The sequence below is a fragment of the Ceratotherium simum genome, chromosome 3, assembly GCF_057802395.1.
Source record: "Ceratotherium simum simum isolate JZ-2026a chromosome 3, ASM5780239v1, whole genome shotgun sequence".
In the NCBI taxonomy this organism is placed as follows: domain Eukaryota; kingdom Metazoa; phylum Chordata; class Mammalia; order Perissodactyla; family Rhinocerotidae; genus Ceratotherium; species Ceratotherium simum.
Genome location: NC_141902.1, coordinates 23,375,593 through 23,403,208, shown reverse-complemented (window position 1 = coordinate 23,403,208; position 27,616 = coordinate 23,375,593). Strand labels below are relative to the sequence as shown.

The 27,616-nt window shown below is 45.6% G+C and overlaps 1 pseudogene; it reads right to left on the bottom strand.

The window, feature by feature from the left end:
- Positions 1 to 22,585: 22,585 nt before the first annotated feature.
- Positions 22,586 to 25,162, bottom strand: LOC106800085 (cathepsin G-like; annotated as a pseudogene).
- Between the last annotated feature and the right edge of the window lie 2,454 nt (positions 25,163 to 27,616).

Genomic DNA, 27,616 nt, shown 5'->3' with positions numbered 1-27,616 from the left:
TAGAAAAATCCTCATAATATTAGAAAATAAGAACTACGCTTTTAAATAACCCACATGTTAACATAAAATTTAGAAAGAAATAGAAAATGTTGTGAATTGAATAATAACAATAACAGTACTTATTAAATACTATGGAATGCAGCTAAAACAGGTAGATAAAAATTTATAGTCTAAAAACTCAAATATTACAAAAAACTGAAATTATTGAACTGATCATATATCCAAAGAAGTTAGAAATTAAAAAGTGAATAAATTCAATGGAGTGGGAGGAAGAAATAAAAGAAGTAGCAGAAGTTAATGAACTAGTAGGCAAACAGGCAACAGAGAGGTTTAATAAAGCAAATATTAATTATTTGAAAAGGCCGATAAAATTGGCAAACTTCTGGAGAAACTAATCAAGAAAAGAAGAAGTGCAAAAATTTAAGATCAGGAACTAAAAAGGGGAGATTTTTACAAAGCAGCAGAGCATTAAAAGGAAGCCAAGAATATTATCAAAAGCTTTATACTAACAAATTTAAAATTTTAGACAAAATAGAAATATCACTGCCTAACACCTGCTCAAGAAGAAATTGCAAACTTAGGTAATACTGAGCTATCACAGAAATTGCATCAGCAATCAAAAATTTTCCACATAGAGAACTGACCTAGATGGCTTCACTGTTAATTTCTACCAAAATTCAAGGAAGGAAAACTTTTAATCTACAAACACCTCCAGAAAAGAGAAAAAGAAAGAACACTACCGTCTCATTTTGTAAGGCTGGCATAACCTTGACACAAACAGCATGTGATAAAGCTTTGTTTGATTTTCTCTTGCTATTCGGTCTTATGTCAATTTAATTTGTAGTCCGGCCAGAGGAACCCAGAATGAGTAGAGGGTAGTCTTCCTCCACTTCAGTGATTCATAGACACAGAAACCCTGCACAAAGTATTAACTCTCAAAACTAGTCCAACAATACAGAAAAAGGTTAACACATCACAGGCAAGTTAGGTTTACACTAAGATTGCAGATCTCATTTAACCTTGGAAAGATCAATTAACGCAATTTACCACATGAACAGATCTAAGAGAAAAATCATATCATTCTCTCAATAGACAGAAAGGCATTTCATAAAACTCAATATCCAATCATGAGAACAAAGATAAGCTTTTATCAGACCAAAATGGAGAGAAATTTCCTTAATCTAATACACAGTATCTGTAAAACCTACAGAAACCATTTAATCAACCCCTCCTCTAGTAAAATAACCCAGGTTTCCATCCTTCCCGCAAGAATGCGAGAAAGCCCTTCCCTCCAGGCTGCTTTGCACGCGGTGTGTGATCCTGGTGTGCTCCTCCCAGCTCTTTCCCTTGGGCAGGCTGGAGCCTGGAAATGATCCCAAGGGGGATCCTTTCAGGGAGTCTACGGAGATTAAAGGGGGAGAATGTGAGGAGTAGATGGAGGGAGGAAGCAGGGCTGGGCAGAGAAGGGGAGGGTTTGCAGCCCTGCTGGCTCTTTTCCTCTCTGTAATCCCGAGTCTCTGGGCCTGATGCTCTGATTCTTATGTCCTTCCTGTATTTGGGGCGAACGCTGCACTATGGCATGCTCAAAAACAGCTTGGGGACAGTGCACATGTAGAGCTTTATTTAATGTTGTCAAGGAAGGATGGGGAGGACGAGACCTGATGCAAAACAGAGAAGATGTGGACTGTAAGGCGTGGGGTGGACGTGGAGCAATCAGGAGAAGGTGGTGAGAAATAAACTGAGTGTATAAATATTTAGTAGGTGCTCAGAAGACTGTTGAAGAATCAGTGACAGAAAAGGGAAAGACTTTCCAGGAGCTTCTTGGGATCCCAGAGAATCAGGCTTGGAGGAATCTGTTAGAAGTGACTGGTTGTCAAAAATTAGTACATTTTTGCATTTTTCTCAACCCATGCAAGAAAAACTCTCTCTCTGGGGCCGGCCAGGTGGCGTAGTGGTTGGCCCGTATTTTGCAGGTTCGGATCCCGGGCGCAGACCTGCGCGCCGCTTATCAGGCGATGCTGTGGCAGGCGTCCCACAGATAAAGTAGAGGAAGGTGGGCAAGGATGTTGGCCCAGGGCCCATCCTCCTCAGCAACAAGAGGAGGATTGGCAACAGATGTTAGCTCCGGGATAATCTTCCACACCACCACCAACAACAACAATGACAAAAAAATTCCATCTCTGACTTTTTCTGTCTCTGTATAGGGTATTTCATTTCTGGCAATTGATGTCATCTTCTTTGCTGTTTTTAGATTACTTTTAGATCGTGTGATGTTAAGCCCCCTTCTTGGATATCACCACCTTTCTCCACTAAGTTTCATTTCTAGGGACATAACTTTCTAGAAGTGAAGACCAACTGTGTCACCACAGTGTTGACTTTTTATATGAAGAATGAACTTTCGTCTTTAGGAATTCCACTGAACTCCCTCCTTCCTATGCGATTTCCATTTTCGTTTTTCTCTCATTATATAAAATGGCTGTACACCCTGTACCTGATGCTCCACATCAATGTTCTCATCTGAATTCTCACTTCCAATTCAAACTCTAGCCTGACCAAGGGGATGAGGGTATATGATAGAGGAAAACCTGTGACAGGCAGACAATGGGAGCACTGTGAATGGGGTCCATATGTGATAACCCTGTGCCACGGCACCCAAATGGAAGGCAGCCTACGTGGCCTAATCAGTCACGATATAACCTTGACACTCCTTTCATTGCCCTACATTTAATAAAATAAAATAATCCCTTGAAAATGTGTCGTAGAACAAATGCAAACTACTTGGCGGTGAGTAAAGGCTAAGAGCTCATTTTGATTAGCTGATAACCACAAACTTGCAGCTGACTGCTATCACCACAAATCATCCTTCTAGGGTTCACTGTGTTGAAAGAGCCATTGACTTTTCACAGTTGTTGTAGCCACTGTGGGAACCTCCTAAAGAGAAGACCACTGTGGGCCTTAAGTCAGTGACAGAGATACAAATTACTGCAAATTGTCAGCTTTTCCATTGTTTGAACTGATAAAGAGAAGCCAGCTCATAAGACCACTGGAGAAACAGTCCCTAAAGGAAGGGTTTTATACAATACAGATGGAGATGTAATGTCCAAGCCTGGGCAGTTCTTTCATTCAAAAAGATGTGTTAGGTACTTTCTCCATGTGTTGCCTCTACAAAGCACTGGGAGGCAGATGGTGGCCCTGACAGATTAGTTTCTAGTCTCGAGGAGTGGGGAGTACATTAGCCAAGTACACACACATGTATAGGATTATGAATGGTGGCAAGTGCTCTGAAGGAAAAACAATGACAAGAAAGATGACAGGGTAACCTGCCCTTTATTAGAGTAGGAAAGACCTTCCTGAGGAGGTCATATCTACCAGTCACCCAAAGGTAAAGTTGAAGATGGAAAGTGTTCTCTGATATGTTCAAGGAATTGTCTTGAGGTGACTACACACCCAGAGGTTCTGGAGTGCCTGAGAATTATTAGAAATAATGAGAAATTTTGCCAAAATTAATTTCTTCTATTTTCCATGAAATATGTGGTATTCAAAGGTAGTAGATAGAAATGAATAAATTGGAGTCTTTGATAATTTAACTCTTCTGGTTAACCAAAGGTAACATCATAGTGCAAAAAACAACGAAAAATTGGCACCTAGAATTTATAAAGAAGTCTTTAAAATCCTTAAGGAAAACAATCAAATGTAAATGTGAAAGAGATACCACAACAATTCGCAGAAAAGCAAACTGAAATGGCTAATAAATATTTGAAAAGATGAAGGGAAGTGGTAATAAAAACCACTATGATTTGCCATTTCACACCTAGTAGACTGACAGAAATGATGAAGCCTTACAATACTCAGTATTGTTGGGAGCATTAACTGGAACAATAACTTTGTGAAGCAACCGAGCAATTTCCAAGACAAGTGAAGGTACACACACTCTCTAACGCAGCCATTCCACTGTAAGGATATACCCTAACATCCCTAGAGAGATTCATGTCAAAGATAGCTCACTGCAACCTTTATCTATGAGCAAAAATTGGAAACAACCTAAATTTCCTAAGAATAGATAAATAAATCGTGTTATTTGCATACATTGGAATGTTATGCATCCATTAAAATGAATGAACTCTACTCCCATGTATCGACATGGAGAAATCTCAAAAATATATCAATGATTTGTTTCTTCCAGGGAGGGAAACAGGACAAGTAGGAGTCAGAGGTGAGAGGAGTATTTTTACTTCTTTACGCTTTTGGAACCTAAATTTTGCACCAAGTAAATCTATTTCTTTTTAAAAAAATACAATTAAATTTTTAAATGGTGAATAATAAAATGGTTGCAGAGGGCTGGTATAGGATAAACCATTTTTTAAAGTTTGAAAACAGACAAAACGAAGAACGACCAGCTCACTTCTGCTCCCCTTACTGTTCTGACAACAACGACTTCTCACAGTTTATCTCAGACAGAGTCCAGACTTCCCCGTGGTTTCTACACCTGAGCCACTACACTGGCTGGGAACCACAGCTCTTGATTTTCTTCCTTTATTTGCTTCTGACAATAAAGACAAGAGGGGAAGAAAAATACAGCGAGGACAGGGAGACAGCAGAAGCTACACAAGCAGGGAGAGGCTGGGCCCCTGAGCCCTCACTCTCCTTCCACCTCTGAGGGCAAATATCTGTTGTGCGGAGCAGCCCCTGCCCTGGGCAGCCTTCCTGGAAAGCCCCGCTCCTCTGGCTGATCTTGACAGCTGATCTCCTTCCTTCCTCAAGATCGTTTACTTCCTTCTATCAGAAAATTATCACAAGGTGTTGGCTGAGTTAGAACAAGGCACTGAGCTGAAATCTGTTGTAAACATTGTTATAACAAATAGATAAATCAGCTGATGTCTGCAATGTGACCCGCTCAGATCTCTAACTCCTAGTGTGTCTGAGAACCGACTGTCCCTTGGGCCCCTCCAGCTGGAGGATGAGGACTAAGCTTGACTGCTCAGTTGGCAGTCTCAGATCACTAGGCCCAGTCTCTTTTCTCATTATTAAATTACTCTTCTTTGCCTCCCACTTGCTTGGACTTTTCCTTCCCATTGGAGGCTGAGCCAGTCTTCAACTTTCTTAGAGACGCCCAAGGAGAAGAAAATACTCCTTTGCTTAATCCATTGAATGTGTATTGGACGCCCTGACTTTCTCCTGATATCTCATGATCTCTAAGGCCTGGGGCTGCTATGTCATGACCTCCCAGGTCAGAACCAGGTGAGCGTTGTCTTATGTCCCTCTGGGCCTGCTCACAGTTATGTCTGCTCAGGAGCCTTCTCTTGCTTCATTAAGGCCTATGTGCCTTCTTGTTGGGTTGGTGTTTATCTTTCCTGAGCATTTGAGCCCTTGAGGTGACTTTGAACCTGATACAGAGAAGGTCTAATGTCCTAGGAGGGAGATATCCCAAATGCAACTCTTCAGGTGACCCTGAACTGTCCTTGCCCCATTTTTCTCCCTCATGTCATTTAAAAGCTTTGTCATTGTCACTGTTGAAGTTCATGGCATTTGTCATAGGCAGAATCCTAAAATGATTCTACATTTTAGAATGTAGAATCCCTGTGGCCCCCACCCGTCTGTAATCTCCTCCCCTCTGAGAGTGATTGGAGTCTGTGAATGTAACAAGATATCACTTCCAGGATTATGTTAGGTTATATGGCAAAAGGGAAATGATGCGGGTAGTCTTACCCTAATCATGTGAGCCCTTCAAAAGTAGAGAGTTTTCTGCCGGTGGTTACAGAAGATAAAATCATGGAAATCCCAGGCATGAGCAGGACTTGATGTGCCATTTTTGGGTTATATATTGAGGTGGCCATGTGGCAGGAGTGAGGGCCGCCTCCGAAAGCTGAGAACTGCCCCCTGATGATAGCCAGCAAGGAGATGGGGCCCTCAGTCCTACACCTGCCAGGAACTGAGTCCTGTCAACCTTGTGAATAAGCTTGGCAGATGATTCTAATCCAGAGCCTCCAGATGGGAGCCCAGCCCGGCTGACACCTTGATTTTAGCCACCAGACACCCTGAGCAGAGAACACAGTTGAACCTGCCCAGGCTTCTGACATCCGGAAGTGTGAGATAACAAATGGTTTGTAATCCAAGTTGCTAAATTTGTGGTAATTTATTACATAGCATTAGTAAATAAATACAGCATTAATCAGCGATATCCACCTCACAGAAAATTGACATCTTTTTAGGGTAGAGCCAGATGGAGAAAAGGAGAGGAGACAAAAGAAGACAACCATCACCTCACTTGGAATGTGATCCTGAATAAATGAAAATGACATCCTTTCTTTTTGTTTTTCTCCTGTGTTAACAGTCTTCGTTTCATCTGAATCTTCTCTTTTTCTTTTCCTTTTCTGCATTTTCTCTCACACCTCAATTGAGATTGTGTATGTGAGATTGTGCATGGATTGTGCATGAGTGTGTGAAGAAGAGACGTGGCTTGATTGATTGGGAGGATTACCTTCTGAAGCAAACAAGCTCTCCCTCCTGCTCTATGGTCCAGTCCAAGTTTCTCTTCTGAGAGAAGCCCTGGGAGAATCAGCACCACAGTGAGGTGGGAGCTGTGCGCTACTGAGGGCCCCGTGCAGTAGGAATGGGATAACAATGAGCAGATGACGTTTATAGAGCTCCTATTCTGCATCAGGTACTGTTTCGAGTGCTTTATATGAATTCATTCAATCATATAACAACCCATGAGATTGTAGAATTATTATCACTAATTTACAGTTGAGAACACTGAGGCACACCAGGTGAAGGAACTTTTCCAAGGTTGTGCCTTAGGTGGGAGTGGAACCAGGATTCACACTTCAGCTGTCTGATGTAGAGTGTGCACACTTAAGCACTACCTGGAAGATCTTTATCCAAGTCAAAATTCCTTGTGGGAAAGCTAAGTATATGCCATGTATCTTTGTGAATGACAAGCCCACCTGATCCTTCTCTGCTCTACCAGCATGGTGACTGTCTTCTGGTCCCCTAGAGCTGCCTTGATCTCAGGACAAGGACGGATCTCCTGCACCTCCTGGGGGTGGTGGTGAGAGAGAGTCTTGAGTGATTTTCTTGTATCAGGAGTATCTTTGAGCAGCCTTCTGAATTAAATTGCGAGAGAAAATTCTCAGAAGGAGGATTTTGTAGCTCACTGGCCTCCACGGGTGGCCGGGACAAGAAGGAGAAACATCAGGTCAGGGAATGAAGGAGAAGGTGCTGAGGTGGTGGGTCTGAGGGTCATGGAAACTTGCCACTGCTTGGACCTACTTCCTGAGATTCTGAGGGAGGATGCTCCTGCTGCAGTCCAAGTGGCGACAGCTGACTCTGCCCAGGCAGGTAATCCAAAGAGATCTCTGCCCCACACCCCTAACCCAATAAGAAAACCTCCTGTTGGTCCCAGAGCATGGTCCTCATCATTGGTTGGGGAGACATCATGAGACTACAGATGTTTAGGACACTGTGGTGAAGAAGTAAAATGATAGCTGTCACCACCCGAGGACTTGGTGGGGTGGGGTGGGTGGATTTCTTCTTGTCATAACCTCAGGTCTAGATGCGTGAGTCTCCTCCCTGGTGACAAAACAACCACATCAAAACATCTCTTACAGCTCCAAGCTCTAGCTGTGACCCATTACATACAGGTTGGAAGTCTGAGGTCTGCAATTTCACTCCAGAGTCCATACTCGTCTGCCTTAGGAGATGAGTTTTATCACCATCCCTTCAAGGAGCCCCAAAGATTTCCTGGCTCACGATTTTGGAGAAGGCTGTGAGACTTCGTGTCCTCATTGTTAAAAAGGAGGATATTTTTTGTGTCTGACATTGCTATTTGCCTGCCTCATATCCATCTCTCATTCTTCCTCGCTGAGGAACCCCAATTTTGCTCAGAGTGGTAGTGTACCCAGTCACTAACATATTTACCCTCCCAGACTCCTTTGCACATAGGGGTTTACATGTGACACAGTTGTAGGCCATTAAAGTTACTGAACAGGGTTCTTAGCAGAGATTTTTCAGACGGCGTCTTCTCTTTCTCCTTTTGTGCCTTCCTTTCATGCCTAGAGAAGGAGTCCTACTTATGATGTATGACTGTGTAGTAATAAGGTTGCAGACTTCTCACTCCCTCTCTCTCCCTTTTACTAGTCTGCTGTCTCCATCACAATGTCTTATTTTCAATGTGCATTTTCTGCCCGTGGAATAGCTGCTGATGCTCCGATGAAGCCCTCTGTTGGACTCACCCTCACATTACGCCTTCCAGAGGAGGTCACCTAATGGGCATGAATCTGCAGAGAGCCCCGGGCTAGGAGGAGACTGCACAGAGAGAGTGATGTTTCAGTGCTAAACCAACTGTACTGATGAACCGTGACCAGAGAGAGGGCTCCCAAGCCACCAGGCCTTGGCCATGTTTCAACCTGGAACTATGACATGACCCTAGTGTGAAGTTAGTCCAAGAATGGCTAATAAGGTTAAATTCCCTGCCAGATCAAGTGTATAGCAGGCACAAGTCACAATTACATGAATTTATAGAGAGTAAGAGAGGTGACATGGTAAGAGAGCCTCTTCCTCTTCCACGGTCTGACGCCGATGGACACGGGGAACATGCATCCATCTTTAGGGGACTGAGGCTGATCCCTTAATCATAGGCTGACTCTGTAATTATTGTCTAAACTGGGACACTTGAGAGTAAGATGGGGCACTGCTTGCCAAGAAACTCATTTTGGACCATGTGTGAGCAAGAAATAGACTTCTATTCTGTTAGTCACTGAAATGCTAAAGTTTATCGGTTAGAACAGTTAGGGTTATCTTAACGAAGACATGGACCAACTTACTTAAGCCTACTTTTTTCTGACACAGAATATTTTTTAAAATAAAATTATTTTAATAATTATAAAATATAGAATATTGAATAAATTAAAAAACAGAAAGAAGAAAAATGTCAGCCTTAATTCTACCAGCAAACTGATCTTTGATAACCAATGGATTTCCAACTCTGATTTTTCTGTGTATAATTTTATATAGATGTGATCACAATATATTTAATTTCGAATCCTATAGTTTAAATTATTCAACATAAACTTTTCCCTCATTTTATTAAAAATCTCTTATTGAATATCATTTTATTATCTAATTTAATCATTAGGCATTTAAATTATATAAATAATACATAAAAGTAGAAAAATTAGGAAAATGGATAAGTAGGAAGAAACAAAAGCCTAAAAGAAAACTATGTGTACAAGCAAAAATTTGATTGTAGTATATACCTCCTTGTTTCCTGCTTTTGACTTAAAGATACCTGGCGAACATTCTTCCATGTGGCAAAATGTAAATCTATCTCATAACTTTAAGGTTTCCATAGTGTTCAGTCATGTATAACTTTTTAAAAACTCGTCCCCAAATTAGTGCTGAACATTGGCATTGTTTCTATGATTTGACTTGTGTAACAAACCTTTAAGAAATAACCTAGTCCACTTTTCTCCGAGTGGTTGATGACTAGGTCACAGACTCCTTTCCTCCTTTTTTTAGGACCTTTGTGTACCAGATGTGAAAATGCCGTTTTCTCCATGTCCATACTGAATCTCAGTATTATCATTTTTGTAAATCCTCCCCAATCAGGTAAGCAAACAATTATTAACATTTTAATTTGCATTGATTAATTAGTAAGTTTTACTTTTTTCCAAATGTTTATTAGTTTTTTAAAATAACTTGCCCATTCATATACTTAGCCTAGTTTTCTAGAGCCATGGATAATGTAGATGTTAAGGGCTGCAGAATACATAATGTGCATGGGTTGTATTTTACACTTTTCCTATTTTGGACGTCAATACTGATTCCAATTTGGGGTCTATTGTTAAATAATGATGTGATGAACTTCTTTATGAATAACACACACACACACTCACCCACACACACTTTAGCCCTCATGTAGGAATAAGTCCTAGAAATAGAAATCACTAGATCAAGAGAGAGAATTAGATGTACATTGACTTAGAAACCATTCCATTCTAAGGAAACAGGTACCATCAGTAGCAGCCAGGTCTCCTGATGCTACAGGCATTATAAGGTAATAGTATTTCTTCCTAATGTGCGTCATCCTATGTCAAGTGCTCCTATCAGGTGTGAGGGGAACTGACCCACCAGGCACTGTACCTCGAGGCCACACACCGGGGCCCCTGGTGGCTGATGTCCTTGTCCACTCTCTCGCTGGCTCTGGCTTACACCCTGGGGCTCCGAGGAGCTCCTCATGGCTGACTCTCTGGGGTCTCTATTTCTTTACTGTGACGGCTTCTCCTGAGAGTGTCCTTTTTTCTGCTGTGTCCCGAAACTGTCCCCTGGCTCCTGCACCTTCTGTCATTCTCTTGCTCATCTCTGCACGTGCATTCAGCTCTTCTCTCACCTGTGCTTCTGCCGGTGCTGTGAGCCCCAGTGAAGACTTGGCAGACACACAATAGTGTGTGAAAAACAAGCTTTTGGTTGCCCTTCATGTTATTTCTCACTCTGTTGGATTTTGCTTTTCATAGCCGTGTGATCTATTTGATATTCTTTTCAATGAAGTTGCTTCTCTTTTCCACGTTTCTCCCAGTTGTCAGTGTTTGTCCAGACCTCATGACTTGTTGTGTTCTGTCACAGATGACTCACTGGTGGGGCTGTTTGAGGGATACAAGATCCTAAAAGAAGGTCGTCTGGGTCACAATGAAGGGTCTTTCACTTGAAATGTGGCATTTTGTGGGTTTGTGGACTGAGATTCATGCCTGCTCCATGTAAACAAATAAAGATGGGGCTGCCCCAGTTCCCTCCTCCCTCTTGCTCTCCCCTCCAGACAAGGGCTCCACTGAGTATTGATGGAAACCTCAGGACCTGTGGGTCTTGAAGTCCCTTCCAATTTCACACTGCTCTTCTGGAATCAGGAAGATCACTCACGTGAAACTGCAAGGTGCAATACAGATAAAATGCAGAGAATTTATTTGATTTCAAGACCAGATTTCCTGTGGATTCCAAATACAGATCCCTCCGCGCCAAACTGACCTGCCTGGTGGAAGAAGAGGAACCAGGAGAATTTAGAGGAAATATCCCCTCACTGTAAGTTTCCCAATGTCAAGGACAGAGCCTGTTTGTGCCCGGCACAAAGAGAGACATCAATAATTGATCTATCAATGGATGGCAAAGTGGTACTTGCCAGCCCAGCAGCCCTGGAGCCCTTAGGCTCACGAAGCTGCCATAACCCAGGTTGCCAGCAGGGGGAGTCAGGTCAGGCTGAAAGAGGCTGAGGCTGCTGAGTGACTCCACAGGCCGTGGTGGCTGAGCCCCTGGGGGATGCTGAGCTGGATGGAAGGCCTGACTGCCTCTGCTCAGGTGAGAAGTGGGTACTGGCTCCTCTGATAGGTATCAGGTGGGCTGACAGCTCAGGTATGATGGGGAAGCAATAGAGGATAATTCACAGGGGACTTGGGGATCTCTGTTAGGGAGATGAGAGAGGCTGGCTTGAAACACGGTGGGCTGGAAGGGGAAGGACCTGGGGGCCATGACAGTCAGAAAACAGGGGCTCGTGTGGGATGGTCCGCCAGGGAGGAAGACTGACTGAACTAAGTGCTGGGCCTAGAGCAGGGCAGGGATGGGACCCAAGTGGGGCTGAGGGCCATCGTAGGAGCATCTGAGCCTCCTAAGCTGCCGATGGTCCTGGTTGTGGGAGAAGTTGTCCCTACTGGAGTGAGAGGCCCTGGAAACAGGAACCTCAGTGACCATGGCATGGCCCCCTGATGTCCTGGGTTCCTGGAATTACTCCCATTCCACTGACCTGCTCCTCTCTCTGCCAAATTGTTGGAGGCTTGGTGATGGGGGTTGGCTTAGAGAAGGTAAGAATTTTCTAAGCCCCAGAGATGATAATTTTTAGGGAGAAGAGTTTGTCTTTTTATGCTCAGCCTTTAGACTCAGCCCTTCTATGTGGACTGGAGCCTTCATTTAGCTTTATGCTGATTTTTCATGGGGATACTGCTGGGGAGATTCAAGGCCACAGGGATGGGGGGAGCTCACTGTGTGGAGCAGCTGAGGCCCTGTGAATGCAAAGGGACATGGGGCCAAAAATGGGCAGCTCAGGCCTGTGGCAGAGCCAAGACAACAGGGGAGCCCTGGGTGCCGTCATCCAGCCCCTTCTGAGATCAACTGCACCCGGGGCTCCTCTTCTGGGCAGGAGTGAGGGGGTGGTGGGCACCGAGAAATGTAAGTGGTTCTTAAGCTGGGCCAGGGGACAACTCCCACTACTGTAGCTGGTTTGTCTGAGCTGCTCTTTCCTGGGTTGGAGTGAGGGGTTTTATTTACCTGTCTTTGGTGGCTTCACATCCTCTGCTAAATGCCTTTCTATGAACAACCCACTTTCCAGGTAATAAGTGACAGGCTCACACCTACTAAACCTTTTAGTGAACACCCTTCCTCCCTTCCATCCTTGTTGAGTGTCTATGCAGCTTTGAACTTGTTAGTCTCGGTTTGGGATGGGAGGTGGAATCTACAAAGTTCTTGGGCTCAAATTGAGGAAACTCTCTGAATCTGTAGGGCAGAAGGGTCAGGAGTACAGAGGGTTTTGTGAGATGAGCTGAAGCCTCTGGAGTGGAGATGGTCACTCACCTGTCTCAGCCTCGGGGGGCAGAGAAAGGCCAAGAGCAGGAGTGGCTGCATCTTCCCTGATGGTCTGCCCAGGTCAGAGCTGCTGGTGTTTCTTCCTTTCAGACACACGGCCCCCGAAGGGAAGGCAGTAGGGGTGGCTCAGGACCTCAGAGACCTGCTAGACCTGTGCTCTGGGTTTCCTGTGCCATCATGCAAGGTGGTTTGTCAAAATTCTCTGGCTTGGGGCAGATGACAGTAGCACTGTCACCACACTTGCACTCCCAGTGCTGAGTCACACGGTGAAAGCAAGAGGAGAGAACAAGAAATTGAAACCTGTACTGGAACCCAGAAGAACCAAGAATCAAGAATGTCTCCACTTCTCAGTTCTTGACTCTGTTTCCATCCTGATGAAGTCATGAATAATTATTTAGTGCGTTAGGTCCCGGCAGATGAGCAACATGGCTCTTGCCCCTAAGAAGCTGGCAGTTGGCTGGAGTAGACTGAGAATCTGTGGTTAGAGAACCATGCAAGTTTCCACAATTTCCATAGCTGTTTATATTTGGCTTGTACATTTGGCTGTGCTATCACATTTTTCTCATAGACAATTATCTTCTGAGCTATTGGGACACAGCTTGGGTTACAACATCCACCCCACTAATGGCTCAGGCCCCCATTCTTGCAGGGTTCCCCGTGGATCCAGGTGATAGTGGCAGGCAGTTGCCTCCTTCTGCTCTCCTTCTCCCCCACTTTAGCCCCTGCCTCTCCTGACCCACACCTAGCTGATCATGACCCTGCTGCTCTGACCAAGGGCAGAAGGCACCTGTCCCTGTGGTTAGCCAATCTGCCTGGAGAGAAGCTTGGTTGTTCCTCCAAGATTATTGTTAAAAAATTTGTAATTGCTTTAGGACTTTTCAGTGAACAGAAAGAAAAAAGAAAGAAGGAAAATAAACAGAATGTCAGAGATGTGTGAGACACTACATGCAATATACTTGTAATGGGAGTCCCAGAAGGAGAGGAGAGAGAGAAAGGAGCAGAAAAAACTTTTTGAAGAAATAATGGCTGAAAATTTCTCAACTTTGGTGGAAAAAAACCACAAAAGAAACCAAAACCATTAGTGAACACACCCAAGAAGCTCAGTGAACTCCAAGTAGGAGAAAGTGTCATGGAAGAATGGGCAAGATTTCCCCTATACTTCTCTCCCTTCTATCCTAGATCTCATTGTCTCATTTCCAGCCCAGCCCTCTCTTCAGACAGCACCTCTGGCTCATTCTCACCCACAGCTGCTGCTTCTGTGTCATGTTAGGAAGGGAGAAATGCTGGGATGGAGCTACTTCTGGGTCTGTGACATCAACCAGACATGATGCCTCTTCTGCGTGACCTAGAAACCTGAGTGCTCAAAAAGAAAAGTAGCTCCAACAATGCCATAACGTGCAGAGGAGTTCACTGCCACTTTCTCCAAATAGCATCTGCTACCATTAGAGCTTTATTCCTTCTGTAACATAAGAGATTCCTTTTTACTATTATTTTTTAAATTGTGCTCAAATATATATAACATAATATTTAGCTATTAATGATTTTTAAGTGTACAGTGAAGTGGCATTATGCACATTCAATTGTTGTGCAACCATCGCCACTCTCCATCTCCAGAACTTTTTCATCTTCACAGTGTCACTTGACACTCTGAACCCATTAAATAGTAACTTCCTATTGGTCTCTCCCCCTAGTCCTGGGAATCATCATTCTACTTTGTGTCTCTGTAAATTTGGGGGATTCTTACTTAAATGCAGAAGTCTTGAGCATGGTCTCATCCTAACTACCTTAACCCTTATTTATCAATGGGTACTTATTAGGTAGTAGGCAAACTCTATGCAAGCAGAGATTGGAAGAAAAGTGGAAGGGACAGAGGAAGAGCTGGGGAAGGGGCCAGCAATGGCACACAAGCCTGCCTGAATTCATCTTTTTGCCCCCGACCACCGATGAAGCCAAGTTTCCTCCTAACTTCTCCTGAATGTGTTCAGGTGGGATAGAGAGGCCTAGCTCCCCATCCTTTTGGATATTTTGGGAGATAAAGAAGGAGAGGAGAAGCAAATTTCTTCATCTGAATGGGGTATTGATATCATCAGGGACAACTGAGGATGGCTGAAGCCTGGTGAGGGCTTCTGTTCTTGTTTCCCAGGAAAGAACAGCCCCAGTGAAAAGTGACCGCCTCCACCTGAGCACTGTTCCTCTGCACTTTCCACAGAACTCACTGTCCTGAGAGTGGGAATAGAAGCGGCATTGCTTCCAAAAACCACATCTGTAGTCCTGATCCTCAGTGGAGCTGCTCACTACGGTGGAGGATGGGATCTCCCTCCACTTGTCTGGTCTTCTTCACTCTCCGACAGGTTAGCTTGGCATGAGGTGTGAGAAAGTTCAACTTGAGGCTGGGTTTAGGAGGTCCCAGCCTTGGGCTCTGAGGAGAATTCTAGAAAGCAGAGGACAGGTCTCGTGGCCAGAAGATAGGATGTTTACAGCCTGGGATAATCTGTTGATTGGACATGGCAGGGAAGAGAGCCCTTGTTGGGACCACTACACACTGAGATGGGGCTCCTGGCTTCTGTGGGCAGCATGATATCATTGTAGCATGGTCTGGCTCCTTCTTTCGTTCTCAGTTTCTTCCTGTGTGGTGAGGAGCTCACCTGTGGTCTGTATCAAACATGCTTCAGACACATGTTAAGGAGAAAGGTTGTGTCTTTAGGGTAGACTGTCCAGAAGACCTGGAAAAACTTTCTCTTGCCTATGCTGGTAGTTTCTTTGTTCCTGAGCATCTCAGAACCCTGTGTCCTGCTCCCGCCCAGGATGAGTCTGGTCTCTGAGACTTGAATATTTTGAGCTGATCGGGAAGAATGATCTGGTATCTTTCTATTTCGTCCTGAGTCAGACACTTACAAAATACTCATAAATGTTTGTATGATGCAGGAGTAAATAATACAAAATTTGCTTTGGCTTGAGCATGTGTGGGAGATGTCCACATGGATTTCTGAACTCCTGCATGGATCTATCTTCCTAAGGCATTGAGCTTTCAGAATAATGAGGGCAGATACAAAGGATGGGAAATCAGAGCTAGATGGGGAAATGAGCAGGAGGGGGCTGGGTGGGAGCCAGCCTCTGTTAGGGCCATGGGACCAGTGGTGAGGTTACAACACTGATGGCTCAGTTAGGTTCTGGGTATCTGCCCTGGTAGAGCTGAGTGGCTCAGCAGAATGGGGACAAGGTGAAGGTTGTCCTAGGAGACTGTTAGTTAGCTCTTATATTCTTGAGCCAGACGATAGCTCTTGGTACAGATAACCACTCTCAGCTCTGGAGAATGGAAAGTTATATCCCCCATTTTCAGCTTTCCCTCCACCAGAATCATGCCCCATCCTGATACTAAATCACTTTCCTGGTTACAAGTCAGAGGGCCATGAAAGGGAGATGCCCACCACTGCCCTTTGGGAGAAGTTCATTTCTGTCCTTTCAGTGAATTGTTTGCAATCATAGAGCTGGTGTTCAGCAAATTCCGAGGTAAGACTGAGGCAAGGATGGGTCACAGAGATAGCCTGGCTCTGGTTCTCTGTAAGCAGGAAAGGTGTTGTAAGAACCACATTCTTCAGCAGTTGCTGAGTCAGCCTGAGCACAGTCACCAGGAGGAAATACCAGGCTCTCAGAAGGGATGAATAGGGCTTTTGGGGACTCTGGCCTGAGTCAGAAGTGATGTTTCCTACTATGGTTGAATTTGGGTTGTCAAAGAGCCTGAGTAGCACCCCTCATTGCCTTGCATTTGTGGTTAGCACCTGCTTACTTCCTACAATATCAACACTAGACTCAATCCTTTCCCTTTTAGTCTTTCACTGTTGGACAGCATAAGCCCTTTTTTCATATTCATGCAAAGGGCCAAGCTCTGGTCTCACCTGAAACAGTCTAGCCAAGAGCCAAGACATCCATCAACTTCTTGGTAGTTTCAGACATGGCAGAATCCTGGGGGTGCGGGTGCAGCATGGAGATTGGGGATGAGGTGGAGATGGGATGTTAAAGAGAGTAGTAGGAAGGTAAGGAGAGGCCAGAGGGGAGCCCTCAGAGGAGGATTGACGACATATATGCTTGAGTTCAGTGTGTGTCACTGGGTCGCCCTGATAAAGCCAACGTTGCTCTCAATACCAGGATGTTTTCAAGGGGTTGCAGTTTCCAGTTGCAAGGTATTTAGAACATGCAAGTAGAGCTATGAAGAGAAGACATCCGACTTTCCCATGATTCTCCCTGTCCTGATCTCTCCTGTCCCAGTGGGCCGGGGTCACGGGGCCCCATTGAAGACTGTCGTCTATGGAAAGTTTCTATACCTCATCACTCTCTATCCCTGGTTGAGAGTCTCTGCTTTTATTCCGTGGAAAGAAGAAACTATCCAAGTTATGGGAGACTGCCCCCACCTGGGTGTTGTTTTCTGACCTTTTCCCAACACTCAATGTCCTGAGAGGAATGGTGAGTGCAGTGGAAATACTGGCTTCTTTCCCTTCTAAAAACACATTCCTAGACCTGAGCCTCAGTGGAGCAGCTCACTAGGATACAAGATGGGGTCTTCTCCAGATTGACCAGTTTCCCTCATTACCTGAGAGGTTATCTCAGCACAGTGGAGAGAAACCAAGAGAACTGGCTATTGGAGGTTCCTGGCTTTGGCCTCTGAGGAGAATTTCCACAAGAGAGGATCCTGCGAGTTGAATGGGCTTCCAACTTCCTTAGGAGAATGGATAAGAAACTGGAGGTGATTAGCTTGGTAGAGAGTATAGTTGGGCTGAAAGGATAGTGTGCATGGTAGCTGTCCTAAATTAAGGACTGTCAGGTGGGTGTGGATGAGATTGTCTCCTTGAGGTTGCAGAACTGGGTGATGGAGTGATTTCGTGAGTCACACTAAAGGAAGGATTGCAGAAGATACTCAGCTAACGTGATTCTACCACTTAATTGTTAAATACAGATGTCTGGAACCCCCAGCTGGGCTGAGTATAGTTTACAGGCAGGAGTTGAGATGGATCACATGGTCCCACGCGGGGCATCCTCTCCAGTAGGTGTCAGAGCAGCCTGGATGGCCACGCGGGCAGATGTTTTGGAGAGAAGAGAACGTAAAGAGGAAAACCTCCCAAATGGAGGAGCCCTGGCCTGGTAGTGGAGACACCAGGCACCTTGTTCCTGTGGAGTACTCACCGAATGGCTGTGCTGGTCACCTCTTTCTCAGCCTTTTTTTCTCAAAGGAGCCAGACAATCTACATCACTGTGTGTCCATATTTTTCTTTTTTAATATTGTGATATTTTTCTCACAGGAAATAATTTCACCAATGCCAAATATTTCAAACACATGAACAACTCTGATTTAACGTGATGAGTTGGGGGCCTTGAGCCCTTCCCTCTTGTCTTCCTCTAGGGTGCTCAAGGATTTAAACCATGGGACATGATGATGTACAAGATGCCTGTAGCTACAATCATCTATATTTGTAAGATCATGCGAAATGATACAAGCAGAGTTAAGTTTCATAAACAATGGCAGTTGTGGTGTTTATTGGAATTGGATACTCTTCCATTCTTATTGAGTTTTCTCTGGATCTGGGGCACTGAGGACTCTGAGAACAAAGCATAGAGATCTATGGAATGCAGACTGAGGTCACTCTGACACTGGGTCATTAAGCATTTGTCATTCTCACCATTGTATTTCCAGGGCCTTGCACCAGGCCCGACAGTTGATTGACCCTCACTAACCATGTGTGTATTGATCGATGGCAGGAGCAGAGCCAATCTGCCAGCTGTGACCAGAAGGGATGGGCTGAAATGTCCTGTTGCTGCTGAGAGACTGGGCAGTGCGTGGACCCTGAGGCTGGGGCTGATGCTGCCACCTTGACCTCCAGGGCTCAGCACAGAGCCCAGCCAGGTGTCCAGTCAGCCAGAAGTTTTGTCACCACAAGGAGGAGCCCTATTGTCACCCACTGTGTATACAACAGGCGGCTGTGGGAAAGTGGGCCAGGGTTGTGTGGTGATTCCCTAAGGAAGGTATTCCTGGTGGGACAACTGGTCTCCTAGGCCCCCAGGTGTCCCTTAGCCCAGCTCACTGCCACTGTTCCTGTGCGCTTCCTCATGCCAATCACCTGGGCCTTTCAGGGGCATTCCCTTCAGAGAGAGATTCCCTTTGGAGCCCAGACTCACCCACGTCAGAGGGTCAGGGCCCTGGTGTGTGTGTGATTGAGATAGGGAATGCCTATCCACATCCTGGGCAACCCTCTCAGTCCTGACTGCTGTCTCCAGCTCTACCCCAGTGCTCCAGTGTCCTCCTGGAGCATCAGGAACAAGGTCCATAGACTGGATGGGGGACCCTGTGGACCCTGGTAATCCAGTTCTGTAGACTGCGGGTATATTCTTCCCCAGATGCCCCTAGGACTTTTTGCCTCTGGGTCACTGCTGGGCATACATTTGTCACCTTAGCCTTGAACAGCCTTCTCCTTTAGACCTCACACACAGTTGGTCAGAGCTGCTGTAATAATACTAGTCTGTGCCTCAGTTGTACCTCCATATCCATTTCCTGGACTGTGTCTGAGAGTTGCCATCATCCAGGTATCCCCAGCCTGCCTCCCTGCACATCTTCCCCTGTGTCACCCAGTCCTAGCTCTCGTGGAAGACAAAGAACCTCAAAGCGGAAGTCATTTGGTCTTGTGTTCCAGAAGGCTGGAAGAGGCAAAAGATGGTAAATTCTCTCTTGCTCCTCTTGGGAACCCGAGCCAGAGAAGATCTGTTTTCTGAACACTTTCTGCAGAAGCTGTAGCACACCCCTGGGTGGCCCAGGACCCAGCAGATGATTCAGGTGGAGGAGAGGGGGAGGGTCAGGCCCAATCATCTGCAGAACCAGAAAGGCAGACATGAGGCTTTTGTGGGTGTATTTGGTCCCTGTCTTTTGTCTCCATCAGGATATAGGTGGCTCTGCACACAGGGATTTACTGCTGGGTGGTTTCCTCCCCTGTGATTTTGTGGGCACCATAGGTGACATCTGTTTGTGGTAGAAAAGGTGAAGAGGGTTTAATTCATCTTGGCTTTTGTTAGTCATTCTGGTCTCTCCTTGCCCTGGGAATTGGGGTCTCAGTGACCGTGGTCATGCCAGCAAAGACTTTCACTCTCCAGTGGGAACGCCAGGAGGTGGGGCTCATCCAGGCCATATTAGAGGCTGGTTACCACTGAAACCCATTCTGATTGTCAAAGTTGTAATAGTACGTTCAAAATCAACACTGTAAATTCCTGGATTGCTGAAATGGTTTAGTAATTTGCTGTACATCATGCAGTGGATCATAATGTAGTCTTGGAAAATTGTACTTCTGAAAATTCAGTGGAAACTTGAAAATGAAATTGTGATAGGATATCAGTTTAACGGAGTTCTTAGTTGATCTGTGGATCATGCCATCTAAAATCTTGATCATTTGTAATTTATCTAGCAGATTTCATGTACTTCTGATAGTGTTTTCACATTTCTGTAATAGAAACATTTCCTTTGAGGCATTGGGACTGGCCTGTGCTGCCTGCTGTGCTTCCCCTCAAAGTTCAGTGTGGTTTCTCTTGGGGCACCCACCTTTTCCCAGACAAACTCAGACACAATTATCAAGATCACCACCCCTCACCTTTGTGATTCTGCTATAATTATGATGAATGGCCAGTGTCTAGTTTCTCCTGACTCTAATCAGTCCGTGGAGCAGAAGACCCAGGCCTCTGCAGACCACAAATCTGCCTTAGTTCCCAGTGAGGTTAGTAAGAATACCCTTGTCATGGTTTTACGACTTCCCAGTCAAGTGAGTGGGGCCTTTAATGCACAGAGTCTGCACCTGGAGAAAGAGAGGGGGAGGAATTGTGTCCTTTTGCACGAGGATTCAGTGTGCAAAACACTTTCTTGCTAAAGCTTTGCTGCTGAGGTTTCCTTAATCATGAAGAGAGCAGAGCTGTGGGAGGTGGTGGGGCTGGACTCTGGGATGGTCCTGAGAGAATTGTCTCCTGAGGTGACCGCCGTGAGATCTGTGGAAATCTTTTCAGCAGGGCAGCTGGAGGCAGAGAGCTGCCTTGGAAGCACTGACATGGAGGTGAGACATGTCTGTCCTGGGTGTTTCCTGGGGACTGAGTCCTGAGATGGGGCAGTGCTCTGGGGCTCTTAGTGAATGTCCCAGAGAGGAAGGGCTGAATGGGGGGCTCTTCCACTGCTCTCCTCCCGCTCTCCACCATCAAGTGTTCTTTCCATTTGCCAATGCAAACATTGAATAATGAGACTGTTATCTTCCCAAGCATGCAAGTAGTAGATAATTCCTTTGGGTAGATGGTAGCAAATATAGAGAGTGACTGAGCATTGTCAAAGATGTATTGTTGATTAAAATTTTGTTGATAAATGGCTTACACTGAATATTAGGCTAATGACTTTCTGATAAGAAATACCCTTAAAATAATGGTCAAATTTACCAGAGGATTTCTGTATGTAGCCAGTAAGATTTAATAAAATATCAGCTCAGTGATTATTCCATCTAAGGTCATGGAAACTGTAAAACATCAGATGGTAAATGTCACAGTGCAAAGAGTAATTAACATTTTGGTGGAGGTAGGAAACTTCCCAGCTCATTCTGTACAGTTATCTTAAGAAGGTAATTAGAGCATGATTTTAAATTAAATGACTTCAGTAATCTTTTAATTTAATATAATATTGCTGTAGACAGTCATGGGCTAATCTTTAGGGTAAAGGTCATGTTCCTTTAGTCAACATCTGATGTGGAGTTTTGTATAACTTCAGAGTATCAAAACAAGCAGCAGACCCTCCTCACTTCTGAAAATGAGAACATCGGTCTATAGGAGAGTGGAGGTTGGTGTGGTGAAGGGCTTAGCAGAAGGATTCTGGCTGTGATGGACACGTGGTTTGCTGCCATCTCTTGGCCATTGTGAATAGTGCTGTTGTGAACATGGGGGTTTGTTAGCTATTTTTAAGCAAGCAAGTCTTTTGTTTTTTTCTTCTAGTACCTGTATTGTTTAATTTCTTACATTTATATCTCTGATCCCTTTAAGGGTTATTATAGATTATGGTGTTGAGGAGTGGATCCAATTTTCTGTTTTTCCCCAAATAAGTACCTAGTCGTTCTAACACTATCTATCAAAACTTTATAGTTTCCCAGTCATTTGAGATGCCACCTTCACCATGTATTAAAAGGGCCTCGTATGGAATTTCAATTCTGTCCTTTGGTCTGCCTCTCCTACACACACCAATGGCACATGGTTTTAGAGTGTACAGTTGCCCCTCAGGATCTGAGAGTGATTGGTTCAAGGACCCCGTGGATATCCAAATCCCCAGATGTTGAAGTCCCTTGTATAAAATGACAAAGTATTTGCATATAACCTACACATATCATCCCGTACACTTTATTATCTCTAGAATGCTTATAATACCTAATACAATGTAAATGCTGTAGTTGTTCATACTGTAGTTATACTGTATTGTTTAGGGAATAATGACAAGAAAAAAAAGTCTGTTCACGTTCAGTACAACGCAACCATCATAGGCTTCTTGATCTGCATTAGTTGAATCTGCGGGGATACGGAAGGCGGATGGTACTTTAATATCTAGTGGGGGTCTTTGGTAGGGGGAGAGTAGAGAGTCTTACCCTGAGGAGAGACACATTGATTCATCACTCCCCAAGGCTCTAGCAGGACGGGAGAGGGGGCAATGGATGGCTTGGAAGAGGGAACAAGCTCATCCTGATCTCCAGGACAGTGTGGGCGATTCATTGTCCTGAGGAAGAGACCCCATTTTCCTGGAGTTGCTCAGACACAGTCCTGGCATACATGTGTTGCGTACTGAATGAAGCTGAATGAACAAATGAGAAATTGGATATTTCCACTCTAGACATGGACATTTATTCAGGCTCTGAGAACCCCCCTGGAGCTTGTCTCTGCCCCAGAGAAGAAGAGTGAGTCACAGTGGGGTCTCAGTCTAACCCCGCTGTTTGAAGTGTCTCATTGTTCTCCTTATCCAGGGCAGGAAGCTGGAAACCCTGGTGAAGACTGCTGGAGGGGTTTCAATCTATTTCGATAGGAGATGATGCCCTGGGTCTCATTGTGACAAACCAGGGGGCCTCCGGTGTCCCCTGTGGGTGATGAGAGGAAGGACACGAAGTCAGGCCTCCTCACTCCTGCTGCCCTCTAAGACCCGGCCCTCAGAGAAGGCAGGGACAGGTGGGCTCCTTCAGTGGTGGGGTGTGTGAGAAGGGAGGGTGGTGGGGATGCAGAAGTCAAGCTTCTGGATCTTTCCATTGCTGGGCTTCAGTCCTGACTGTAGTTATTGTCTCTAGCTCATTCAAGTCAGGGTACCTTCTCCTTCCCCAGGACAAGACGGCATGTGTGTACATTGTGTGTCCGGTGCTCCTTCTCTGCCCCAGAGACCAGACTGATGGGAGACAGCCCCCACCTCACTCAGGTCTGGGCCCCAGACGGAGGCCATGGGGTGTAATCTGTTCCCCCTGCTCAGTTCTGCCCAAGCGCCTCTGTTTGGGCATCATTGACAGATGCCCGTAGCCTTACCATGAAGGGGGACATCCCCTCCGTTGGGTCCCCACACAAATCTGCGTTCGGCGGGTGTAGAAATGGAAGTGATTGCTGCATTCCTGATCCCTCTGCACTCTCAGCCGCATGTCCTAGAGTGTGTCTGTCCTCCCATCCAGGCCCACCAGATCCCAGCCCACCACGGTGCACATGTCCCCAGGCCTCAGCCTGGTCTGGGTCCGAGGCAGAGCCACTGGCCTCATGACTCAGTTCCGTGTGGCTCTCTTATTCAGCTGGCAGGAAGAGTCCAGGCGCTCAAGGAGTCCTGTGCAGAGCCCACCCCTTGCCCTCACCACTACCTGGCACTCTGCCCCTGCTTCTGCCTCCACAGTCCCACTACACGGTGAAGCCCCAGCACCAGGAGAAAGTCACCTGGGCTGGAGAATCAGGGGGTCAGGTAGGAGGTACTCGCAGTAACATGATCTCATTCAGGTGGTTCTGCTGATTATATTCAGGGTGGGGGAAGGCTCTGAGCACAGATATGTGCTGCTGAGTGCTTTCCAGTCTCCCGATGTTGTGGGCCCACAGGAGGACACAAATAGGGCTGAAAAGGAAAGGAGGCGTGGAGGTAGGTGTGAGCCACAGCAACTATGTTCCACCAGCTCTGCAGGGCAGGGGGACAGCCCAGGGTGGTGAGACTGCAGCTGAGGGAATTGAGGGGATGGGGGCTCTGGGGCTCTGTCTGTGCCCTCTGCTTCTCCAAAGCCTCGAGCTGGGGATGGTGGGGGACGCAGTGACCTGAGTTTTACTTCCCCTAGAATAAACAGAGAGAGAGCTTGAATTCACATTTTGAGCCCCAATGTGTGTCTTCTGTTTCCTCCTCTCGCTCTTTTTGATCATGCCCTTCTTTTCTCCTCATTTACACTGGCCTGTTCCCAGCCCCCGACCTCCGTGAGCTCTTTCTCACCCCTTTGTTGCTAGAGCCCTGCTTTCAGATGGCCCCTCTTATGACCCTTCTGGGCCTGTGTTACTGGTCGCCCAGGAAGCTCCTTAGTTCCTCCTGCTCCCCAGCAGTGGGCTGCTGTCAGCACAAAGTCTTTTCACACCAGGAACCCCCACCCATGCCCACACCCACTGGAGTCTGGGTCTGAAGATATGCCGTGTAGGGGTGGGAATGGGGTCTGGTCTCTTAGTCTCCAATGATTGGCCCTGGAGTGAAGCATTCGGTACTTATCTCTGCTCGTGGACCCCTTGTGTTATGTACAAGCTTGGTGGCTCCAGAAAGGCTAGAAGATGGGGAGACAGGAGACATGATGCAGAGGAAAGAGGAGTTGGTGGTGAGAGTTGGGGTCTGCAGCACACATTGAGGGGGGCACTCCAGGGTTCTTCAGTAAACTCTGCTGACTCCCCATCCCAGACCTCAACCGCCTCCCATCTCCCCCAAATGGGGATAAGATCCTTGCTCTAGGCATGGCCGGCTTCAGCCTCCCATATTGAGGAGAGATGGTCTGCTGTTGGATGGGGGCCTGCTGGAGCGGCCTCTCCCTGAAGTCCCTGGTACTTTCTTCCTCAGGGAGCTTCCCAGAGCCCTCTGAATCCAGCTCTGACCAGCTGGTGACCAGCATGGGATTGTTTTAAGATTCTAGATGTGAACTGATGGCACTGTTATTGCTGTTTCCTTATATCCTAGACTCTGACACCTGCACAGGAGAAAGAACTTAGAGAGCACATTTATATAGCATGTTCTAGGTGCCAGGGCCAATTCCAAGAGTTTTATGGACACTAACTAATTTAACTCTCATAGCAACTCTGTGAGGCAGGCATTGAAATTATTCCTATTTTATGGTTGAGGAATGTGAGGAATTGTGAATTCAAATAACTTGCCCAGTGATCCTGAGTTCAGAAGTGCCAGGCAGTCTGGCTCCAGGGTCTATGAGAGAGGCTGGGCCTCTGAGGTTGGGGACGGTCACTCACCTGCTCCAGCCCCGAGGGGTAGGAGAAAGGCCACCAGGAGCAGGAGCGGCTGCATCTTCCTAGGAAGGCTGCCCAGTGAGTTGCTGCTGGTGCTTCCTCCTGCCATACTTTTAGCCCCTGAGAGAGGAAGGAAGGGTGGGGTGGGGGTCAGAATTCATAGTCCCATTCTTCTGCTGGTGGGTTAGGGTTCGTCACCCAAGCTGCCCGGGAGGCTTGCCCACCAACTGTCAGTGATCTGGGGAAGAGAGAGACATCCCAACCACACTGCGATTCCCCCACAACTGCAGAGTCAGTGCTGGCAGCAGAAATGGGGACCCAGGGCCACAGGAGGGGACGTGGGGCCTGTGTCCCAGAACCCTAAACCCACAAATTCAATAATTTCCCAACAATGCATGAAAGCTGGTGGCTGCCTATGTCCTCTCTCTCTTGTGTCTCCAAGATTAGAGCTTCAGTCCTTTGGAATTTCACTTTCTCTGAGTGATTATGTTTCCTGGTTTCCTTATTCATTTGTACGTGTTAAGAGATGGACAGGGTGAATGAAACACAGGTGTGGTGTGAGGTGGGATGTGGTGGGGACACCAGGACAAAGCTGAAGTAGACAAAAGAGGAAAGGAGAAGCCTGCCTGTCTTCACCCTCGGACCCCTGGCCACCCTGCTGAGACCCTGGCTCCTCCCACTTCTTATTTATTTATTTATATTTTATTGACGTCACATTGGTTTATAACATTATGTAAGTTTCAGGTGTACGTCATTATATTCCAGCTTCTGTATAGTCTGCATTGTGTTCATCACCAAAAGTCTAGTTTCCATCTGTCACCATACACATGTGCCTCTTTGCCCCTTTCACCTTCTGCCCACTTCGTTCCCTTCTGGTAACCACCCATCTGTTCTCTGTGTCTGTGTTTGTTTGTTTACCTTCCACATATGAGTGAAATCACATGGTATTTGTTTTTCTCTGTCTGACTTATTTTGCTTTGGAAAATACCCTCAAGGTTCATCCATGTTGTTGCAACTGTCAACATTTCATCTTTTTTATGGCTGGGTAGTATTCCATTGTATATGTGTACCACATTTTCTTTATCCATTCATCCGTTGATGGGCACTTGGGTTGCTTCCAAGTCCTGGCTATTATGAATAATGCTGCAATGAACATAGGGGTGCATATCTCTTTTCAAATTAGTGTTTTCATGTTCTTTGGATAAATACCAGAAGTAGAATAGCTGGATCATATGATATTTCTATTTTCAATCTTTTAAGGAATCTCCAGACTGTATCTCACTGTGGTTGCACCAGTTTGCACTCTCACCAGCAGGGTATGAGGGTTCTCTTTAGTCACATCCTCTCCAACACTTGTTATTTCTTGTCTTTTTAATAATAACCATTCTGACAGATGTGAGATGATATGTTATTGTAGTTTTGATTGCCATCTCCCTAATAGTGATGCTGAAGATCTTTTTGTGGGCCTGTTGGCCATCTGTATGTCTTCTTGGAAAAATGCCTGTTCATATATTCTGCCCATTTTTTGATTGAGGTGTTCATTTTTTTGTTGTTGAGTTGTACAAGTTCTTTATATATTTTGGAAATTAACCCCCATGGGATATATGATGTGAAAATATTTTCTCCCAGTCGGTGCGTTGTCTTTTTGTTTTGTTGATGGCTTTCTTTGCCATGCAGAATCTTCTTTGCTTGATGTAATCCCATTAAATGTTTACTTGTTCTTTTGTTTCTCTTGCCTGAGGAGACATGATATTCAAAAAGATACTGCTGAGACCCGCGTCAAAGAATATACTGCCTATGTTTTCTTCTAGGAGTTTTTTGGTTTCAGATCTTCCACTCAAGTCTTTAATCCATTTGTAGTTAATTTTTGTCTATAGTGTAAGATAACGGTCTACTTTCATTCTTTTGCATGTGGCTGTACAGTTTTCCCAACAGCATTTATTCAAGAGACTTTCCTTTCTCCGTCGTATGTTCTTGGCTCCTTTGTCGAAAATTAGCTGTCCTTCCACTTCTTTCTAGAAGTTGTCCATGGAGAAGGAATGTATGAGAGTAGTCAGGGACACATAGGTTTTTTAATGTTTCCATTTTCTATTCTAATGAAAAATTGTAATATTAGGACAAATATGACTGAGAAACATTTTACAACATCCATAGCTGGTTATATTTGCTTTGGACTCTTTTATTACATTTCCATCGGTTACAACTGTTTTCTCCTCTGGATGTTGGGACATTAAAGTCGGGTGCTTCCCACCTCCTCCTTGGGCCCCATGGGCCACCAACAATGCCAATCTTCTGGGCAGGCTGATGCTGGGTCACTTACGCTCCCTCCCTTTGATGCTGCTGTAGTCGGAAACCAATCTCGCTACTCTTGGCTTTGTAGGAGACCAGTGTACTACGGAGGCATTCCAGACATCCTCAGGGCTGTCTTAATGTCACTCTCAACAGGAGGTTTTGGAATCTCCTTGGGAAGTTTCTCCTGATGAGGTTGTGGTGTTTTATGGAGTGTCAGTGC